The sequence below is a fragment of the Vipera berus genome, assembly GCF_964194415.1.
Source record: "Vipera berus genome assembly, chromosome: 3".
NCBI lineage: Eukaryota > Metazoa > Chordata > Lepidosauria > Squamata > Viperidae > Vipera > Vipera berus.
In genome coordinates, this window is record NC_138204.1 from 103,792,134 (window position 1) to 103,802,667 (window position 10,534).

At 46.0% G+C, this 10,534-nt stretch overlaps 1 long non-coding RNA gene across 1 annotated transcript in view; it reads right to left on the reverse strand.

Moving 5' to 3' along the window:
* LOC308665966 overlaps positions 1–5,863 on the reverse strand; it is a 651,188-nt gene extending 645,325 nt beyond the window's left edge. Inside the window, exon 1 of the long non-coding RNA XR_014026003.1 lies at positions 5,779–5,863. This is a non-coding gene — a long non-coding RNA (uncharacterized lncRNA). The remainder of the gene's footprint in view (positions 1–5,778) is intronic.
* Positions 5,864–10,534: the final 4,671 nt, after the last annotated feature.

The window sequence follows — 10,534 nt, forward strand, 5'->3', positions numbered from 1 at the left end:
ATAACACCATGATATTACCAACTAAAATAAAACTCTTAATAAAAAAAAGTTCTTCTGAGTTATTTTTAAAGCTCCTTGAATTAGTGTAAATTTATATATTTATTTATTAGATTTGTATGGTTACCCATCTTAAGCACAACTCTGATTGGCTTGCAATAACAATAATGAAACCCAATGTATAAAATCATAAACAATAAATTCATAAAACAAAAACCTAGGAACTCAATCATCCTCTTGGGATACCCACAGCCAAATCCAGATAGCCTCATTCTATCCCAGCAAAGTCTAGTTAAAAGGCATGGTGTCCCTGAAATGGCCACTGTAGTGTATGCTGCTAGCATACACAGGAAATGCCAGTGCAGCAGGGGGCTGGACAGCTCCAGGCGATAACCGCTGAGGCGGGAAAAGCCAGATGGAGCAAGTCTGACAGCCCCTGGCGTGGTCAGCTCTGGCGGGAAGCCAGGGTTTAAACCTATTGGCCACATGCACTGGCGGGAAGCCCAGGTTCAAATCTATTGGTCATCATTCACCTGGGCAGGTATAAGAAACACCTGGTAAACCCCTTTGTCCCAGATTCATTCCTGATCCGAATAAAAGAAGTACTACCCAGCTCAAGTGTCCGTCTCTCTGTGCGACCACGCGACTTTGCACTGGCGACGAAGGTGGGATCCTGCATCGGACAACGCTAGCCGCGGACGAAATCCAATCGGCAGCCCCGGATCCAGACGCAGGACAACCGAGACGACGAGATGACACAACTGGGTCAGTATCCCCTTTTCAATAGCGGCCACCCCGAGGAGTGGGAAGCCTTCGTGGGGCAGATAGAATGCTACCTGCGGGCGAACGGGGTGAAGGAGGACCGGCAGAGAGCGGCGGTACTTCTCTGCAGCTGCGGCACAGAAACCTACCAGCTGGCAGTCGGTCTCTGCGCTCCCGATGACATCCACTCCGTCGGCTACAACGAATTGCTGGCGAAGCTGTCTGAACATTTCAAGCCCGAGACGTCCGAGATCGCCTGGCGGTATCGTTTCGGAAAACGGGATCAGCGACCAGGTGAGTTTGCCGAACAGTGCATGGCAGCTCTGAGGCAGGCAGCTCGCCTCCGCAATTTCGAAAATCTAGAAATTAGGCTGCGGGATCGGCTCGATTGTGGGGTGAGGGACAGGAAGCTGCGCCAGAAACTTTTTGCCAAGCAGAAACTGACCCTGAGGGATGTCCAAGACGAACTGCTAGCCTGGGATGCAGCCGAGGAGTCCGAGGCGAGGGAAGGCGGATCCATCCACCAGGTGAGAAGAGGCACCGACGCAGACGGGGCAGAGCTGGAGGTGGATGCCATCAACCGACCTCAGCGATCCTTCAACCCCGACCGAGACAACAGAAAAGAACCGAGACCAACCACGGCAGGCGAGAGAGACCAGGAGTGCAGATGTGGAGCGAGCGGACCCCGGTCTACCCAGCCTCATGGCCACAGTGCGAATCGCCCTCAGTCTACCCAGCAATGCGGCTCCAACTCCCGGTCTACCCAGAACAGCGGCTACGGACAGCCCCGGTCTACCCAGTGCTCCGGCTGCGGCGCGAGCGTCTCCCGGTCTACCCGCTGTGCGAGCTGCGGAGGACAGCATCCCCGGTCTACCTGCCGTTTCAAGTCGGCGAAGTGTCGGTCGTGCGGGAAAACGGGGCACATCGCGGCGGTCTGCAGAAGCAAGCAGCGGGACAGCCTACACGAGGTGGAAGCTGAGTTCCAGTATGCCACAGGTACTGGGAAGCAGTCGCTGGGACTGACTGTGAGTCACACGACGGGACGGCCGGGCATTTTCAAAACAGGGGCTCCTGCGGTGCTAGCCCAAAAAATAAAACTGAGGGTGAAGCTGCAAGGGGTCCCCTGCTTGATGGAGCTGGACTCAGGGTCAGCCGTATCCATCATCTCCGCCAGAACATTTTTAGACATTTGCAAGCGGAGCGGCCAACGGGTTCCCTTGAGGTCATCCAGACTGACCCTCTCTGACTTTCAAAATTCACCGATTAAAGTCCGGGGGGAGGCGTTGGTGTGGGTGCAGTACAAGGGATTCAAGGGTAAATTAAGTGTGCTGGTCGTCGAGGTCCAGCGGACTAGCCTTTTGGGGTTAGGGTGGTTTAACGCCTTGGGCATCAAAATTACAGGGATTAATCAGACACGGAGCCATTTGTCCCTAGAAGCAGTCTGCGAGGAATTCGCGGACGTGTTCGATGGGCAGTTGGGAAAGTACACAGGTCCCCCAATCTCATTTAGACTAGATCCCCAGGTGCAACCCATAAGGATGAAGGCGAGGCGTGTTCCATTCGCGTTAAAGCAAAAGATAGAGCGGGAATTGGATAAGCTGGTAGACCAGGGGGTGTTAACACCAGTAGATGGAGCGGATTGGGAAACTCCCATCATAACGCCAATTAAAGCAAATGGGGAAATTCGTATCTGCGCTGATTATAAAGGGACCATAAACCGAGCTTTAAGTGCCCATTCCTATCCGGTCCCTGCAGTCAGCAGCATCTTAGCGTCCCTACAAGGCGGGTCGGTGTTTGCTAAATTGGACCTCACCCAAGCTTATCAGCAACTGCCGGTAGACCCAGAGGCTGCTAGAGCGCAAACGATCATCACTCACAAGGGAGCGTTCCGGGTAGACCGGTTGCAGTTTGGGGTTAGCGTAGCGCCTGGGATTTTTCAGGAGGTGATGGAAAGGACGCTTAAGGGAATACCAGGGGTTTGCCCTTATTTTGATGACGTCCTGATCGCAGCCAGCTCCCCGGATGTGCTGGCAACCCATTTAAGGACGGTCCTTGAGAGGTTCAGGGGGGCAGGTCTCAAACTCAAAAGGGAGAAGTGCAAGATTGGGGTCCCAGAGACAGAATTCCTGGGGTTCAGGATAGATGCTCAAGGCATCCACCCATCTGCATCAAAGGTGAGGGCAATCAAGGAAGCCCCTGCTCCCAAAAACAAGCCTGAATTGCAGGCGTTCTTGGGGCTCCTCAATTTCTACCACACATTCCTGCCTCACAAAGCCTCAATTGCAGAACCCCTACATAGGCTGCTTGACAAGCAAGCGCCTTGGGACTGGACTGACAAACATGCAAAAGCATTTCAAACACTAAAAAACATGTTAGCAAGCAATGCCACTGTCACCCATTTCAGGGAGGATCAGCCAATCTGTCTTGCGTGCGATGCATCCCCTTATGGGATTGGAGCAGTGCTCAGCCATCTCAAGGAGGATGGAACTCAGGCTCCCATCGCCTACTACTCCAGAACCCTGTCAGCTGCAGAGCGGAACTATGCCCAGACAGACAAGGAGGCACTGGCAGTGGTTGCTGGAGTAAAGAAATTTCATGATTACCTATATGGCAGAGATTTCATAATCTTCACAGACCATAAACCTTTATTAGGACTATTCACAACAGAGAAGCAAACACCACAGATTTTGTCACCTAGAATGTTAAGATGGTCAATATTTCTCTCTGCATATTCTTGTAAATTGATACACAGACCAGGGAAGGAGATGGGGCATGCTGATGGTCTCAGCAGACTGCCCCTAATGGACAGGGAGCCGGACCCAGCACCGGCTGCCCAAATCCTGGCAATCCAGGAACTGCCAGAATGCCCCCTCAACGCGAGGGACATAGCCACAGAGACACCAAAAGACAAGGTTCTGAGCAGGGTTCATTCGTGGGTGAGTAGTGGGTGGCAAGACAAATCACCAGGGCACGAGTTCACTGCTTACTTTTCAAGAAGGTTTGAACTGTCCACACACAAAGGGTGCCTTTTGTGGGGAAACAGAGTCATAATTCCCACAAGGCTCAGGGAAAGAGTTCTCCAATCACCACATGAAGGACACCCAGGGATAGTAAGAATGAAGGCTCTAGCAAGGAGTTACCTATGGTGGCCAGGATTGGACAAGGAGATAGAAGCACAGGTAGTGGGGTGTTACACATGCCAGAGGACACGGCCAGAACAACCACATGCACCAGTCCATAAGTGGGAGGAAACACACTCACCCTGGTCCAGGGTGCACATAGACTACGCTGGCCCATTTCAAGGTCACACATTCCTGGTAGTTGTGGATAGTCATTCAAAATGGCTTGAGGTGGTACCTGTAAGCAGCATGATATCAGCAGGGACCATCCAAGCATTGAGGGGGATATTTGCTACACATGGGTTGCCTGATGTAATCGTGTCAGATAATGGAACGCAATTTACTTCCTCGGATTTTCAGGTGTTCCTGAGGACCTTGGGGATTAGACACGTCACCTCGGCCCCCTTCCACCCTGCCAGTAATGGATTGGCAGAACGATTCGTGAGAACAACAAAAGATGCACTCAAGCGCATAGTACAGGGAGATTGGAAGCAAAGACTAGCCACATTCCTCCTTCACCAACACGCAACACCTTGCACTGCCACAGGCAAAAGCCCAGTGGAACTCAGATGGGGGAGACGCCTCATTACAACTTTAGACAGGCTCCATCCAGACAGAGTAGCCGCAGACACTGGGAACCCCAACATCAAGACACACTTTACCTCAGGGGACCTCATATGGGCCAGGAACTACAGTACGGGTCATCCATGGGTGCCAGGGGAAATTTTAGAGCAAACAGGGCCCCTTTCCTACAGAGTAAGGGTGGAGGGGGGACTCCTGTGGAAAAGGCATCTGGACCAACTGAGGAAAAGGACTCCTGAAAGGGTGGCAGAGGACACACTGGGGGTTGAGGAGGAAGATCCAACACAAGAGCCAATACAAACACATTTACCAAGGAGGATGGTTGGGGGGGATCAATGGCAACCCCTGTACAGGCAGGAGTCTGACAGAGAAACCAGGCAGTCACCAGGAATCAGCAAATCACACACACAGACACACAGCAACCTTCCTCAACAGGAGCGTCAGGAAGGAGTGAATAGCCATGCCACCATACCTCCGGGAGAACATGTACCAAGAAGGTCAAGTAGGCCACACAAAGCGCCAAGCTACCTCGCTGACTATGTACGTTCATAAAGGGGGCAGCAGAACAACTAAGTGTATCCATTGTAAACATGTTTTTGTAAATATGTGTATATAGTTGGAGATGGTATGACAGAGGAAAGTCCTCACTATGGGGGAAGGGGTGTAGTGTATGCTGCTAGCATACACAGGAAATGCCAGCGCAGCAGGGGGCTGGACAGCTCCAGGCGATAACCGCTGAGGCGGGAAAAGCCAGATGGAGCAAGTCTGACAGCCCCTGGCGTGGTCAGCTCTGGCGGGAAGCCAGGGTTTAAACCTATTGGCCACATGCACTGGCGGGAAGCCCAGGTTCAAATCTATTGGTCATCATTCACCTGGGCAGGTATAAGAAACACCTGGTAAACCCCTTTGTCCCAGATTCATTCCTGATCCGAATAAAAGAAGTACTACCCAGCTCAAGTGTCCGTCTCTCTGTGCGACCACGCGACTTTGCAGCCACAACTTTGCCAAATTTAAATCCCAATGTTGTCATAGGAACTCTGGTGGCACATTGGTTAGAATGCAGAATTAGAGTCTAACTCTGCCCACAGTCTGGTGTTCTATCCTGATGGGGTTAGAGGTTGACTCAGCCTTCCATCCTTCCAAAGCCACTAAAATGGGGACCCAGATTGTTGGGGGACACTATGCTGACTCCGTAAACTGCTCAAAAGAGCTATAAAAGCACTATGGAGTGGCATATAAGTCTAAGTGCTATTGCTGCATTCCATAAATTAATCCATTTGAGTAACATTGATTCAAAAATTGTTTCTCTATGATGCACCATTTTTTTTTAAATTCCATTTATATCCCGCCCTTCTCCGAAGACTCAGGGCGGCTTACAAGCTTAGCAGTAGCCTTCATTCTATGTATATGTATTTTGCTCAATTAAATGTTACAAAGTATCAAACAGACAGTAGAGTTTTGTTATACTGTATAGATTTGGTCTATGAACTGTCTTTGTTGTTAGCTGCGAAGTCGTGTCCGACCCATCGCAACCCTATGGACAACATTCCTCCAGGCCTTCCTGTCCTCTACCATCTTCTGGAGTCCATTTAAGCTCACGCCTACTGCTTCAGTGACTCCATCCAGCCACCTCATTCTCTGTCGTCCCCTTCTTCTATTGCCCTCGATCTTTCCCAGCATTAGGCTCTTCTCCAGTGAGTCCTTCCTTCTCATTAGGTGGCCAAAGTACTTGAGTTTTAGCTTCAGGATCTGGCCTTCTAAAGAGCAGTCAGGGTTGATCTCCTCTAGGACTGACCGGTTTGATCGCCTTGCGGTCCAAGGGACTCGCAGGAGTCTTCTCCAGCACCACAGTTCAAAGGCCTCAATTCTTTGGCGCTCAGCCTTTCTTATGGTCCAACTTTCACTGCCATACGTTGCAACTGGGAAGACCATAGCCTTGACTATACGCACTTTTGTTGACAGGGTGATGTCTCTGCTTTTTAGTGTGCTGTCTAGATTTGCCATGGCTTTCCTCCCCAGGAGCAAGCGTCTTTTAATTTCTTGGCTACAGTCCCCATCTGCAGTGATCTTGGAGCCCAGGAACTGTCTTTACAAAATTGTAAAATGTTCTATCCAAGTTTTTTATCATGTGTGCAAGAGAATCTATATATATGATGTAAATGATGGGCTTTAAATTAATTTCTAAAACTTGAAGAAACTGGAGAAGAGTTTTAAAATTATTTTTACTAAGTATTGTTCATGGAGACTGACTGATGTAACTTCTATTCTATATTATCTTCCATTTTTACAGTGTGTTTTTTTTAAAAAAAAATTGCACTTAGAAGTGTCCAAAAACAATAATACTTAAAGTTCAGTTAGGAATTCCTGCTGATAGGAAGATTAAATATTCTCTAAAAAACAACAACAGTCTTTCAGATAATGGCTGAAACTTCATTACTCAAATACATTTTTGAACTGCTATTTTCTGCCTCACTTCGCTGTAATTGCAAAATATAATAGCAGCTGTAAATGTTTCAGAGCATAAAACAACTGACAACTCCTAGGTTAAAGGACAATGCCTAAAATGCAATAAACAATATTCCAATGTGTTTGCTTGTTTTCCTTCCACAGCACCCTTTTGCTGAAAATTGCTATAAGATAAGAGAATAAATCATATATAATCATATATTCTCAAGCTTCCTCCTTCTCTGTAAGGACAACGGCACAGTTAGATCTACCTCTATAGCAGTTTCATACATTGGACAAATTCCACTGCTGCTGTGTTTGATGTTTTCAGGTTTGTTGTCAGTGGTTCCTCTTGCTGGAGGACCCAAAACAACAGTAGGCTAGCATGGCATTCCCACCTGCCTCATTGATCACTGTGGGTGAAGGATCAGGATGAGATAAGGAACTACTTCACCAGAGCACCTGTAGGACAAAAAGCAGGCAGAGCTGGGGACGGAGTTAAGTGAATCATCAGCCTAGAGTTGTCACAATCCCACCAATGTTTTAAGTCAGGGGTCTCCAACCCCCAGTCTGTGGACTGGCATTGGGCCATGGCATGCGAGAATCTGGGCCACGCAAACAAACAAAGCCCCATCCGCTGGATGCAGGCAGTATATGAAACCACCCCTCCTCTGGTCTACAGAAAAACCTCTCTCCATGGAACCTGTCCCTGGTGCACAAAAGGTTGGGGACCTCTGTTGTAATTCCCACCTCTCCTGAATCCTTTTGACCCTCATCTACTGCCAATTTAACACTGAACATTAGTTGACTAGATTCTTGTGCATAAGCTTGAGCAATCAATCTTCTTGACTGCAACTTAATGTATGGTCCTGGTTTTCTTTGGACCTGACAACACCATAGTAAATGCTGCAGAACTATCTTGAAATCGTTGCCTCTGAAACAGAAACTAGGTTATTGGTTAATGAAGTCATGTTTCTTAGCCTCCTGAAAATATTGTGGGGAAGCAGAGTGGCTATGCTAGTCTCTGATTAAGGATAGTTGTTATATGGGGAGAGGCCTCAAGAACACTATTTTTTAAATGGATTTTACATTGGGTGTGTCATGTGTGTTTAAAATATATAGCCTTTCATGGCAGATAACAAAAAATATTTTTAAAAATGTCATGACTATCTATGGACTAATTGAAAATGGGAAAATATATATAAATGTAGTGGGCTAAGAGCTTGTTAAAAAGAAATCTTTGCCAATATCAGCTAATGGACTGTACAAAAGCATTTTAAATGAGAGCAATAGCAAAAATATAAGCTTTTGCTGACAAAAAACCTACTTTGAATTCTTTGGTTAAGGTGACCTTTACAAAAGACTCAGTATGAAATGTTGCAAAGTACTAAGAGATGGAAGGAAGACAGAGGGAGGGAGGGAGAGAGAAAAATTTCACTTGCATCTAGATCCAAGCCCAATAGACTAAATAAAAACCCCAAACCCCAAGGCTTACCATGTTGAAAAAAAATGCTGTATTTACTCAGCTTCAATTATGTAGAAATAAATCCCATTAGTCTCAATGCAATTTTCTCCTAAAAGTATTTGGATGTTTTAAACTTTTAAAACAACAATAACAATACAAGAAAGTGCAAGTAATATAATTAGTGATTAATTAGAAAGGAATTCATATAGAAAATGAATTCATTTTCAATAACATTAATCTTTATAGAAACCCAGTTCTAAAGAGCAGTCAGGTGGCTGAAGGATTTTAGTGCAGCAAGACTCAATGACTCATTTTTTTACCTTGAATATATTTCCATGCTTTTAATTTCATTCCAACACAACCTAAAAAAAAGTTTTCAGTGTACATATGCAGTAAACATAACCTTTAAAGAATTTAAAAAGCTAATTATTGCTGAGAATAAGGTGAAATTTAGTCAAAATGTATGGTTTGCTATATTTTTACTTTCTTTTTTAAGTCTCTCTTAGCTACTGTAAGTCATATGTTTCAGACACAAGGTAATATAATTTACAGTACCTAGATTAATATGTAAATAATAACATTAAAAGTATAGATAACTTTAGGGAGCCAATTATAGGAAGAAAAGTCTTCATCATGGTTCCATCCAAGCCGGGGATAAACAACTGCTTTGGGAAGAAGGTTACAGTTGATTGCAGAGGAAAGCCAGACAGAAAGATAGATCCAGCAGAAAAGGACTGAGCACATGTGGGTAGTGGGTTTTTATACCCCCTGGACTCTATTGTTTGGAGTTATTTCCTGTTCCTGTTTGAGGGGATTTCCTGTGTCACGTATCGTGACCTGAGTCCAGATGTGCCCTTCTAGAATTCTTGATGGTTGTGGGTATGTCCCAGCCCCTGCTTCCCTGGGGCTAGGGTATGTCTTTGTGTTTCCTAAGCTTCTAGCTGGGGCCTCCTACATCTGCATTTGTACAGAGCTTGGGGGAGGGAGAGCTAGGGCCATTAAGCAAACTGGGCATGCTTTCCTGGTTCTTCAATTTCTTTTTAGGAAATATATTTTCCTGCCCTTTAAATATTTCCGTTTCTGGGGAGCTGACTTTCCTCAATCCCCCCATTGTGCCATACGTGTGTGAATGACACACTTAGTGGCATAAGATTAAACTTGATCTGATCAGGGATACTTGGTAAACAAGCTTTAAACTGTTAATGCAAAGAAAAAAGAAAAACACTAATGGAGGCAGCAGAAAAAAGATCCCTACCCATAAAGTTCTAAAAGTCAGGGCAAAAATTAGGTGGAAAAGAAATTTATAGTTACCAATATTATGTACTAATTATTTTCAAATGTTGGATGTCACCTTTAGCTTCCAGTCAGGCTTGCACATTCCTCCCAAAATTCTTCACAGCCACGGTTTGCCTCAGTACATAACCACTGGCTGCCCATTTTCAAGAGTTGTTTCCTGCCTTAGCTCTTAGTTCAGTGCATCCAGACTTGTAATGTCAAATTGAGGTTGGCCAGTATGCAAGCCAGGCTATTAAATTCTTTAAATTGCACATAGTGAGCCCAATCTGAGTCCACCAATGCAAGATATTCAGGGCTTAGATCTCTTTTCTGATACCTCCTCAGTCAGGGCATATGAATTGCAAATCAACTGAGGGACCTCCCCCTTGGAATTTTGCTGGAGGTTGTTCCTATAAAGTTTTAATGGAACAGGGCAAGTCAGCTTTTCTGGTATTCTGATATTCTGATGAGTTAATCCTATTGTGTCCTGTCTTAGACTTTGGGTGGGGTACATAGATTTCAGGTCTTTGTCTTCTTAATGTTCTAGCTACAGCCTTCCTGATGGTTTACATTTGCATGTCTATAGAACTGGTTTTCTGCTTGGGGGGAAGGAGACCTGGGACTATTAAGAAAACTGGGCATGCTTTCCTGGTTCTTCAATATCTTTTTAGGAAATATATTTTTCTGCCCTTTTCCTTCTCTGGGGAGCTGACTTCCCACAATCCCCCATTTGTGCTAGAATAGTGTGGGTGACACAGTTTTACTGGCAGAAGATTAAAATTGGTCTGATCAGGGATACTTGGTAAACAAGCTTTAAACTGTTAATGCAAAAAGAAGAAAAACACTAATGGAGGCAGGCAGAAAAAAGATTCCTGAAGCAGCTCTCAAA